An 11,840-nucleotide genomic window follows, 5' to 3' on the forward strand; every position below is an offset into this window, starting at 1 on the left:
ACCGGGGTGGGGGGGGGGGGGAGTGAGGGGCGATCAGGCCAGTAGAGAGGGGCAGTTGGGGGCAACCAGGACAGCAAGGTGGTCAGTAAGAGGCAACTAGGCCAGTGGGGGGGGGCAGTCAGGGGCAACCAGGCCAGCAGGGGGGACAGTTGGGGGCGACCAGGCAGGCAGGCAGGTGAGCGATTAGGAGTCAGTAATCCAGAATTGTAAGAGGGATGTCCGACTGCTGGGGATCAGGCCTAAATCGGTAGTTGACATCCCCAAAGGGGTCCCGGATTGGAGAGGGTGCAGGCTGGGCTGAGGGGACTCCCCCCATGCATGAGTTTTGTGCACCAGGTCTCTATTAGAACATATTCTCTCATTGATGAATTCTTTTGCCATGTGAACTGGTAAACACCTGTTCTTGTTAGGGACTGTTAACATATATTTGCTTCTAGAATCACCAACCTCACCTGGAAACCGAGGTAAAAAAAGTTGCATTGACTTTTGGGAAGGTGCTTATTTGATTAGTTTCTGGGAATTAAAGCCATAAACTAAAATCCCAAGTATTTAGTTTTTAGTTATGAAAAATTAGGAGGCCTGAATTACTCACCAAAATAATGGCACAGGAATGTTTTCTTGACATTGTTAAGAATGATGGTTTAATACATCGGGTTATAAATGATGGTCCCAGAATCTAGGGAGTTAAAAAAAAAATCACATGTCAATATCTCTGGAAAGTTTCTGTCTCAGGGGGTGTCCATGGTCCAGGGAATAAGATCCAAACACCTCCCTGTGGCCTGTGAATCCTCGTGGACTGAGGTTCCTGTTGTCCCATCCAGCTGGTCTCAGCTCTCTCTTCCTCGCTCTCTGGCTATGCTCTGCTAGTGCTGACCTCCTCTTACTATTTCTCTTTTATTTTATTTTTTAAAAATACTCACCTGAGGATATTTTTTCCATTGATTTTTTTTTCTTTTAGAGAGAGTGGAAGGGAGGGAGGAGAAGGAGAAAGAGAGAAACATCAGAAACATCTATGTGAGGGACACATCTATTGGGTACCTTCCACACGTGCCCTGACCAGGGTTAGGGATTGAACCACAATGAAGGTACATGCCCTTGACTGGGAATCAAATCCACAACCTTTTAAAAAAAAAAAAAATACTCCACCCAACTGAGCCACCTAGCTAGGGCAAGGGAGAGGGAGAGAGAGATAGAAACATCAATGATGAGAGAGAATCATTGATTGGCTGCCTCCTGCACACCCCTCACTGGGGATTGAGCCTGCAACCCAGGCAAGTGCCCTGACTAGGAATCAAACGCATGACCTCCTGGTTCATGGGCTGATGCTCAACCACTGAGCCACACTGGCCTGGCCAAATTCACAACCCTTTGGTCTGTGGGCCGGCGTTCTAACCACTGATCAAACCAGCCAGGGCTCCTCTTACTGTTTCTAATATTCTCAGTGTCTCTTTTGCCTTGGGTACCTCACATAAACCATTCCTTCTAGTGGAGAAGCTTCATGTGTTGTTTTTCCCATGGCTAGGTCATTCTCATTTTTCAAATTTCATTTCACATACTGCCTCTGGGAGACCTTTCCTCTTGGCCTTTCTTAATTAACTTACCTATGTAGGAAGGCAGTCTCCTCCTTCTCACCCTCAGTATTCTCCATCATAGCATATAATCCTTTAATCACTTTAAAAAAAATTTTAATTACATATTTAGCACCTGGAACATGGCTAAATAAATAGGGAACAAATCTTTATTGAATGAATAAATAGCCTCAAATCCTCGGAAAACACAAAGGCAATAAAATAAAAAGTTGAATGAATGAATGGATTTAAGACCAAAGGACTTCTTGATATAAAATATTGTCGATATCTATTTCACTTTATGAGTTATTTCAGAAATATCTTTTGGAGAGAAGGGCTCTATTAAAGGATTCACATCCCCAAAGAATAGTTGCCAGTTTATTGCAAGTTTTCATGGTTTATTATATTAATCTTGTAACTGTGTATAACCAATTTTGCCTGAATCTAATGAAGAAATAATGCTCTGTTGAAATACTGTCATTTTTCAACTTTTATTTTTTATTTATTTATTTTTTTAAATATATTTTATTGATTTTTTACAGAGAGGAAGGGAGAGAGATAGAGAGTTAGAAACATCGATCAGCTGCCTCCTGCACATCTCCCACTGGGGATGTGCCCGCAACCCAGGTACATGCCCTTGACCGGAATCGAACCCGGGACCCCTCAGTCCGCAGGCCGACACTCTATCCATTGAGCCAAACCGGTTTTGGCCATTTTTCAACTTTTAATTAACTTTCTAAAAAATAAAATATGGGCTTAGAGGTCTATTTTTGTTTTCATTCTCAAAACAATGTTTTCAACCAATTGAAGTGTATAGATTTTTGATAGCAAAGATTATAATACTGCAAATATCTAAATTTTTTTTAAAAAAATTATTAAGTGAAAATTGAGAAGTGTGAGCCAGTGCACTAGGTTCCTAGCAATAGATTTAAACTTGAGGTTCTGTATTGAGAGAGAATTTTGATTAATATTTTTTCCAAAATTACATTGACAGATATTTTCTGCGATTAGAGAACAGTATAGCTGATAGATGGGGTTTTACTTACAGTCCAGATCAACACTATAAAATTTTCATTGCCTATTTAAGCCTTATTATAAGCATATGTAGTATGGGCCTATGATAGTGTGACCTATGAGATATTATGTATAAAGTTTTGACATTTAAAATATGTTTTAAATAGTTACTTTTCAGAAATATATTAATTCAAGCTCATTACTTAAGAAAAACTTAACTGTCAATTATATTCATTAGATTTCTTTAATATCCCTTCAATATAGAAAGTATTGTGTGTTATAGCAATTGATTATAAAACCTGAGCCTCCATGAACCAATTTTAATGTAAAAAAAAGCCACATGTTAATCCTATTTGTTTTTCAAATGATGAAGAAAAATGAATAAATTAAGGAGCTGGTGATTCTGGCCTTCCTTTGTGGAAACCTACATCCTAGACACACTTGGACAGAGTGTGAAGGATGAGCTCATTTCTGAATTTTTAGAATATTTATCTCTTATTTACAAGAACAGATGATGGAGTTGAATGCAAAACTTAAAGAACATGTTAAATACCACATCAGGGATGCAAGTGGAAAAGCCATAGTTTTTAGGAACCCCCCGTGTGGCTTCAAAAACATTTAAGAACAATATGACAGTTAAAATAAAAATTAGTAAACATATAGACATCGATACCTAAGGGTTTTTTAGTTTGCTTACCTTTGTTTAAATGTTAAAGTGATGCTCCATCTTCCTTTTAAGGTTTGCCCCATGTACTTGAAATATCTTTCTGCTTTTCAAGTGATTGTATTGTAAGTGGTCCCAGCTAATCTTTACTCTTAAGTGGTTCTGTCTGTCCTAGTCCATCCCGGTGTCATCTGAGTTGCTGTCAGAGGCTTGGTCTACCTATCTCTGACCTCCGCATTCCAAGTTTACTCTAAGTTCATTGGGGCTCTGAGTATGATTTATGCAAGTCATCTGCGAGAGTGGTGCCTTCTCAGTTTAAAAAAATTTAGCCTGGACTGGCTGACTGGCTCAGTGGTTGAACATCAACCTATGAACCAGGAGGTCACGGTTCAATTCTTGGTCAGAGCACATGCCCTGGTTGTGGGCTTGATCCCCAGTCGGGGGGCGTACAAGGAGGCAGCTGATCAATGATTCTCTCTCATCCTTGATGTTTCTATCTCTCTCTCTCTTTTTCCCTTCCTAGCTGAAATCAATAAAAATATATTTAAAAAAATAAAAATTAAATTAAAAATGCAGCCAGCCAGGTAGATAAGAGAGAAGGAAAATAGAGTTTCATGCTCTCAGCGGTGGAGGCCATTGAAAACAAGGAACCACCACTGAACAGGAGTAACGTCAAGGCCATTCAAGGCCATTCAAGGCCATTCAAGGCCATCAGAAATTGAGTTTTGGCGATGAAGGAGAATGTCTTCCAGGCAGAAACGGTCTGTCTGCAGAGTTTGACGTGGGCTTCATTGGCTTGTGCTTATATGTGCTGGTGACATGGTACTAAAGATGGTCCTTTTGGGTGAGAAACGTCGAGTCCCTTAGAACATGTGGGAGTAAATGGGCTGCATTTGAGGAAAGCTTATTCCTTGGAACTACTTCTTGTCACTAAAAAGGGAAGTTCAGTTACAATAGTCACAATAAAAGCATTACTGGATGGTGACAAGACGCATGTCCTCAGTTTTTCAGAAAGAATGAAATATTGAAACTAAATTTGGAATTATATTTTTCTAAGTACAGAAAACTTTCCCAAACTCCAAAAATCAAGATTATGACATATAGTATTTTGGATAATTTGCTGGGACAAAGGGTGAATGAGAATGTTGCACAATAGATTTTTAAATAATATATTTTTATATGAATGGTAAATGTTTATTTTAGAAAATGAAAAATGCAGTTTAATGATAGATATATTATTCATAATCCCTGTTTTGAATATAAGCTATGTGTGTTTTGATATATAACCTTTCATATATTTTTCTATGCATTTGAATAACAAATATATTTTTTACACTGAATTGTAAATTTTTCTCTTTTTGAGAGATTCATTTACTATGTGTTTGTGGAAGTCAGGAGACTGTAAATTAAAATGCTTAAAACTGATGTGAATTTTTTTTCATTTATAAAATAATTTATTTAACTACCATTCGTATTGGTTTACAATTGTTTAGCTTGTGCTTTCAAATAATTTACAAATATAAAGATTATTTTAGATTTGATATTTAAAAAGAATTGAAATGATGCTTCTGTTATGTGTGAATAGACTACACAATGGACATATTTCCTTTGTTTACTGAACTATGTTTTCTGCAAGAAAACCTAGAGGCAAAAACCTTAGTAATTTTTCAACAAGATAAGATTGATCAGAATAAAGTCATTTGTTGAGCAGTGAGAGGAAGGTGCCATTTGAAATAAGGATTTTATATGCTCATTTCAAGGTAGAATTTTTGGAGAGTGTAAAGTTTTCTTGAAATATCAACATGGTTATATAATAATGTCTTGTTCACATTTGTGTCAACATAGAATCCTTCCTTGTAAGGTTTCATTGTTTAAAAAAGAATAATCTGTTTTAAATGCCACTTTGACAATACTCTTAATTTTTGGTTGGACCCTCATTGCAAAAGTAGTTTAGGCATGTTTGCTTTAAATGACCCATGTACACTAATTAGAAAGAAAACAATTCACCAGGAGCTATATCAAACACAGCCCTGCAAATTGTATGAGCTTTTCCCAAGGATCCATATTGTCCTTGGACTTGGCTGTTGTATTATACTTTAAATGGAATTGATTGTGTGGTTGTAATGAAAGTAACATATTGATTTCTATCCAGTGTTACAAAGAGTAAATAGAAAAATGTTCCTGTCTTGACCTGCATTCATAACCGATGGGATTTGCTGGCTTTAGACCCAATCCTTAATAAGATATAAGATGCAAATGTAATATAACTGGCTTGAAAGTTTAAGGATCTTTTCAATGCTCATCAAAGATGTTTCTTGATGCATTTAGATGCACTGTATTGATTAGATCATAATCACCCAGGAAATGTTACCTTCTTTAAATGCTATTCATAATTTATCATATAATTAGCATTCGTGTATACCTTTATGAACATATTAAGATTATTGAAGTCGATGTTATGACATAGTAGTATACTTTTTAATTATCCTTACAATTGATTTGCCTTTTTCAGTTATTTAAGCAAGGGATGATTGTTTAACTTCAGATTTATTTGACTGATTATTTTTAGCTAACAAACATTTTTGGATGTGGAGTAAATTTTTACATAGCAACATATTAGGAAAGGTATAAATATTAGTATATTATTGCAGTAGTATATTGTAGCAATAGTTTTTTTTCTGAAAGATTATTCCTGCTGAATAGTCATTCAAAATTATTCTTATGTTATTTATTAAGATATGAAATGCTTGCTTCCAATAGAAAACTCTTGGTCTTTTCCTACATTTTTTTGTTGTTGTTGTTGATAATTTAGGTCATCAACCATGAGTATTATCATTACATTTTTATTCTAGTAATCAGCATTTTATGAATCTTTCCCCCTATTCACCCTTTTGTAAATAAAACTCAGGGTCTATTCACCCCTCTGTAAATAAATCTCAATCCCACAAAGCAAGGAATTTAAAATATAAAGTACAGTTGGTAACTGCTATAAATGAAGGGATGCAAACACACACACACAAACACACACACACACACAAAAAAACTTAACAATTCACTTGTAAGCAACAGTTACTTCACACATTATGTGACTTTTTTGGATTTGTTTTATGTTTTGGGTAAAACAGTTTTGTATAATGATGCCTAGATGAAGCAAAACAAAACAAAACAAATTTTTTAAAAAAAATTAACACATTTGACTGCTGATGTTTCTCAGTTGTAGCTTCCAAGAGCTTCCCTATTCTTCCTAGCCCACTTGATACCCTGCAGGTTGTGGCAGACAATTCACAGGAAAAGCTTAGACATAGAGAGCTTGCATGCTTCTTGACTCCATTTTAAACCTTTTGTTCACACCAGGGTGGCATTTTTTCACACTGCATGTGGCAGTTTTGACTCCTATCCAACATGTCTTATAAAATCAAAGTCTGTGATTTTTTTACATTCACAGGGCTGCTTCCTGAACTGCTTCTGCAGTTGTGTCTTTCCTAGTGATTGGTGCAGAAGTTTATAGCAAAATGTGTGTTAGGGAGGGGGAGTAAGAAGGGAGCAATCTGAAAATTTTTCTGGTTTGAAACACAGTGGATAAATTTTGATTAAAACAGAGGTAACTCTGTAAAGATCCTATATTAAAATCAAATATACTCACCTCTATTTTTTACAGCACTATCATGAGTTATAGAGGTTAATTTTTTAAGGCGTATATAATTATATCACGTTCAGGTTACATAGTGTTATGTATTTAAAAGCTGTTATGTAATTGCAAAACAAAATCTCATCCTCATATGAATAAAATTGTTTTCCCATAATATTGTATAATAGTCAATGGGTAATGCTGAATTATACTTGAAGGTATGATAATTCAACACATTCCATTTGACTTTAATTTCAACAATGGATGAAGTAAAATCTATTATTTAAAATAGGTTCATTTATTACAGTTTTTATATTCTATGAATCACAATATTTAGGTAATTTTTGTATCAATCTCATCATTCGTAAAGTTTTCTCCTTTCCCCTATTTTTAATTAAAAATGTCACTGTAGTCCTCATTCAATTCATTCATATTTTGTAATAATAAATTACATTGACATACTAAATAAATTACATAAAGTAATAACAAATAACAGCAGAAGTAGAAATTGTTAGTAAATGCAATATGTGTGCATCGTCATGTTTTCACTGAGTAACTATTAGAGAGAATCTGAACTACAAATAGCAAATCTCTGTAGATGATCTAACAATAATACATATGTACATATTTTCACACTTCAAAATTCTTATTTTGTTTAAAGATTATCTTTTATTTGCATTAACAAAACATATAAAATAACATTCTAAAAATGTTCCCTAGAAACATGATTCAATTCAGGATGTTTTTAATTCAGTAGAGGAAGATTTCTATTTTAATCAACAGATAGATAATAAAGACATGATATCTTATACTTTCTGAAGTTATAGAATAGTTACATTCTTTTAAATCACTGTGTTTTGAACAACAACAATTCAATCACAGCACAAAGAGAAATGAAAAATCAGTTAATAGAAGCAAATCTTTAATGCAATGATAAGTATTCATTAGCAGTGTTAACATATTTTATGGTAGAAGAATCTTATTGCATATTTTATTAAATTTTTAGCTACAAAGCCAACTTAAGTAAAATCATTTTAGCTAATGTGAGTTATATACTCAATAGATAGAACAGAACCATATCATTATACTTTTAAAAAATATATAAAAGAAGTACTTGTAGATTATAGTTTTTATGACTTCTTCTAGAGAATACAACATAATTTTAGTGCATCTGAGTTATTTATTACAGAATTTGAAATATGAAGTGTATCCATTATATATATTGAGAAAGACCTCAATTTAGAATTTAGATGTTTTTTTCACTTTCTGGAATAACAAACCATGATTAATAAGATCATAGCAGAGAAATAGCACTTTGTTATGAGTTCTACTAGTAGACAGAATAACTGCTTATTTTCTTTTTACATGTAAAAAGCCACTTCAACTACAACATCTATAAGGTATTTGAAAATAAAGCCAAAAGAAACAAATTTTTAGGAATAACTAAATTCAAATGGTTAATGTGATGCAATGGATTTTGTGGTGTGGAATTTCTTTGTGATGCACATATTTTTATTAAGTACAATGATTTGCCTGTCTTTTTAATTAACTAAAAATCTGACCTTGTTAGAAAGAGAAATAAAAAAGTATGCATATTTAAATATAAAATTTTATAAAAATAAAATCCTTGTCATTAAAAATAAACAATTGAAATCAAGTAAAATATCCCAATAAAAACACATCTAATTAATTTAAATTTAGTATTAAACCCTCATGTAAAACTAAATGACATCTGGAAACCTAATAAACCATTTGAAATTAACACTATCCAAAAGACAATACAATCATCATCTAAAGAAATATAAGTTAAGTTTATGAAATAAAATTTACCTGCAGCTCATATGTTTGTTAAAAAATAGTATGACTTTATTTCATGTGCATGCCAATTAATGTAGAAATATATTGAACTCATTGTTTTTCATTGATATAGAAAACCCCCCAACTTTTACTGCTTTAAGTTTCCTATTTCCTACCCTTCCCACGTACTCCCTCCAATTCTTCAGAATCTCTTCGGTCCAGCTTCTCTTCTATTTGAGGTGAACAAAATAAGATTCCCAAACAGACACACACAAAATAACCACCACCCAGCTGAGGAGAAATAGGTTTTCTGCCTTTGGCCTGTCCTTACATGTTAATAAAATCAGCTCATACATTCTGCCACCAAATTCAAGTAATCCTCTGCTACTTAAGGCTGGATGAAAGGAGTACTCATTGTGAATTATGTTTCATCTGTCACAATAACCTTCTTTATTCTGTCATGGACCTCCCCTTTGCCTGTGGCAATTAGAGAAAGTAGGTATATGCCTTGAAATATGAGACAGAGGTTTCTTAAAACAAAACAAAACTTGTGACACACAGACAATGCTTGCTAAGCAACATACTGAACATGAGCATATGAGACATTTTGAAGTGATTCTGATTTTTTAAGGGCTCCGTTAAAGAATTCATTTTAGAATGAGCAGGTGGTATGGTTGCCATCGGTGATTGTTAACATCAGTTATCGATGACAAGCAGTGAATTGTAATTGTATTAAAATGAAATATAAGCAACCTACTTTCATATTGTATACTTTCTAGTTAAATCACGTCATAAGAATATTATAAATATATGGTATTTATTTAAGATACAAAATCACAGTAAATCATTAATGTATTTAGGTATATTTCAAGACATCAGACTAACATTTTCACAAAATGTTAAAAAGGGAAAAAAAGCAGAGAAAAATCTTTCCAATAACCGAACTTATCAAACATTTTGTTTAACTTAAAATCAATGTGAGTATTTGATTTACTTACTCTTACAAATCACTGAAATTACCTTGAAGCAGTTCAAGTTCACCTTTCTGGAATTAAATCTGTTAAATGACAAACACCATCTAATCGTCTTCTTAAAAAGATACCTCAATTTTTTGGCTCTACAGGGTATAGTTACAGCACTTCTAGTCATAAATGGGTTATAAGACCTTTAAAAGCTACAAAAGGAAAAAAAAAATATAAATGGGTTACAAGACCTTTAAAAGCCACAAAAGGGAAAAAAAAAAACACATAGTTGACAGAAAGGAAAATGTTCCTTCTAGGACCAAAAAAAAGTCACTGCTGATGAAGCAACACAAGTGGTCATTATAACAGTTGCATCTTTTAAACAGCATATACATAATTTAAGCTAACACAAAATTCATAAAGTCTGAAAGAAAAAATTCTCGAGTCTAAAAGGAAAACCTTTTGGCCCACCACACAGGTTGGGCACAAAAGTGCTTGCTAAGCTATCTATTTCACACATGCAACGACAGAAGGTTCGATATTCATTCGATCGATGAGTGAAAAGGCACAATGGCAAAATCAGACAGACTTCTTTTCAAATACAGATCTCCAATGTCCCCCAGTCTACAGATGCACGGCTGGTGGTGTGGCGCAGACGGAGCAAGGGTTACATCAAGGCTGTTCTCTGGACCGTGCAAACAGTCTAGACCAATGACCTGCAGCATCATGCCCTTTGAAGAAGAGGCAAGTTCGGTCATGATGAAGAAAAATCAAGGCGTACCCCTTGTAACAATAGGGAGCAGCTCGAGGCTGCAAAGAGGTAAGCAGGGGTAAGAAGAAAAACGGCATCTGCTTCCATGGTTACAGGCCAACTATGAGAACCTTGCTTTTCAAGGGAGTCTGTTCTCAGGCTCCCTCACGGGGTATGTCATGCATTCTAAGCAAAGGCAGGTTGAGCTGAAATCCGCATAGTTATTTCAGAGTAAAATGATACAGAGCACATGGCTGGCAGGAAGAAAAAAAAAGTCACATGACTGTTATGAACCAGACTTGGGCTATTTCAGAATAGAATTTTTTTTCTTTGTAGCAGTTTAAATAAAGATAATATATTTGTATAAAACAGACAGCGATGATAGGCATGATTTTAATTTCTCAGGCTCTTATGTGAGCAGAGGTCAAGGGTCAAGATAATACTCCCACCCCCAAGGAAGGACCATACAACTATTGTTAATATAACTGTATTACAGATACCATTTTAAAATATTTCCCTTTTTGCCGGACTATAACATTGAGTACCTGTCCTTTTGAATCTCTTTCTATGCCTGGTTCTCTCTGATTTCCTGCCCTGCTTTTTCCCATGATTATGTTCATTAAGGAGGTTAGGTCTCATGGAAAAGAGGTAGAAAATTTGGGGAGAAACTTCTTTTGTGCGGTGCTCTGGTCGCTAAGAGGGTAGCGTTTTCTCTGCCTTTTGAAATATACTTGTAGTGAATTCAAATTTGTGTCAGAACCATTAGCCTCCGACAATAGTGCTGTTTTAATTCAAGCATTTGTATTTTACTCATTGCTTGAAACATCAATGACTCTGTAGATTCAAATATAAGTGTTTTATTTTTCTTTTCTGTGAGATGTTTAGTTGTAAAGTTGCATCTTGTGATATAATTTACTCCGTTATAAATACCTGATACTTTATGAATAAAAATTTAACCAATATAAAATGTAGTATATCTGTATTATCAAGGATAGGTCTACTATAATAACTACTCAAAATGTAGACATATGAGTAATTATGATGGATAAATATTCCGCTAACAATGTAGTATAACTAAATATTAGAAGAGATCGTGTTTGGTTGTCTTCCAAGGATGTACAATTAACTAGAAATGTTCCAGGTAATGTATCCTTTGAGCAAGTCTTGTTTGCAAGTGTATTGTTAAAATTAGGGAATGAAAAGGAAAAGAATGCTCTGAACAACTTTCATTAAATTTATTTTTTAGACGCTTTGTATTTACTGTAAATGGGCACCATATGGCCTTATGGTATGTAGATATTCATTTCAAATACTTAGCTGAAGGAAAATTACCTTGTAGCTTTACAAAAGCAATTAAGTGCTGGTGACAGTGATGGTAAGAATTTTATGCTCTCAATCGAGAAATCAGAAAATAATTTTTTGGCGTGTTCCTCCATACTGATGCTGTGTTTTAAAC

At 34.3% G+C, this 11,840-nt stretch overlaps 1 long non-coding RNA gene across 1 annotated transcript in view; it reads left to right on the forward strand.

Annotated features, from left to right (window-relative positions):
• Nucleotides 1–10,635, forward strand: part of LOC102248177 — a 93,131-nt gene extending 82,496 nt beyond the window's left edge. Inside the window, exon 4 of the long non-coding RNA XR_314222.2 lies at nucleotides 10,257–10,635. This is a non-coding gene — a long non-coding RNA (uncharacterized LOC102248177). The remainder of the gene's footprint in view (nucleotides 1–10,256) is intronic.
• The last annotated feature ends 1,205 nt before the right edge of the window (nucleotides 10,636–11,840 follow it).

This window comes from Myotis brandtii, unplaced genomic scaffold, assembly GCF_000412655.1.
Source record: "Myotis brandtii unplaced genomic scaffold, ASM41265v1 scaffold52, whole genome shotgun sequence".
Lineage (NCBI taxonomy): Eukaryota > Metazoa > Chordata > Mammalia > Chiroptera > Vespertilionidae > Myotis > Myotis brandtii.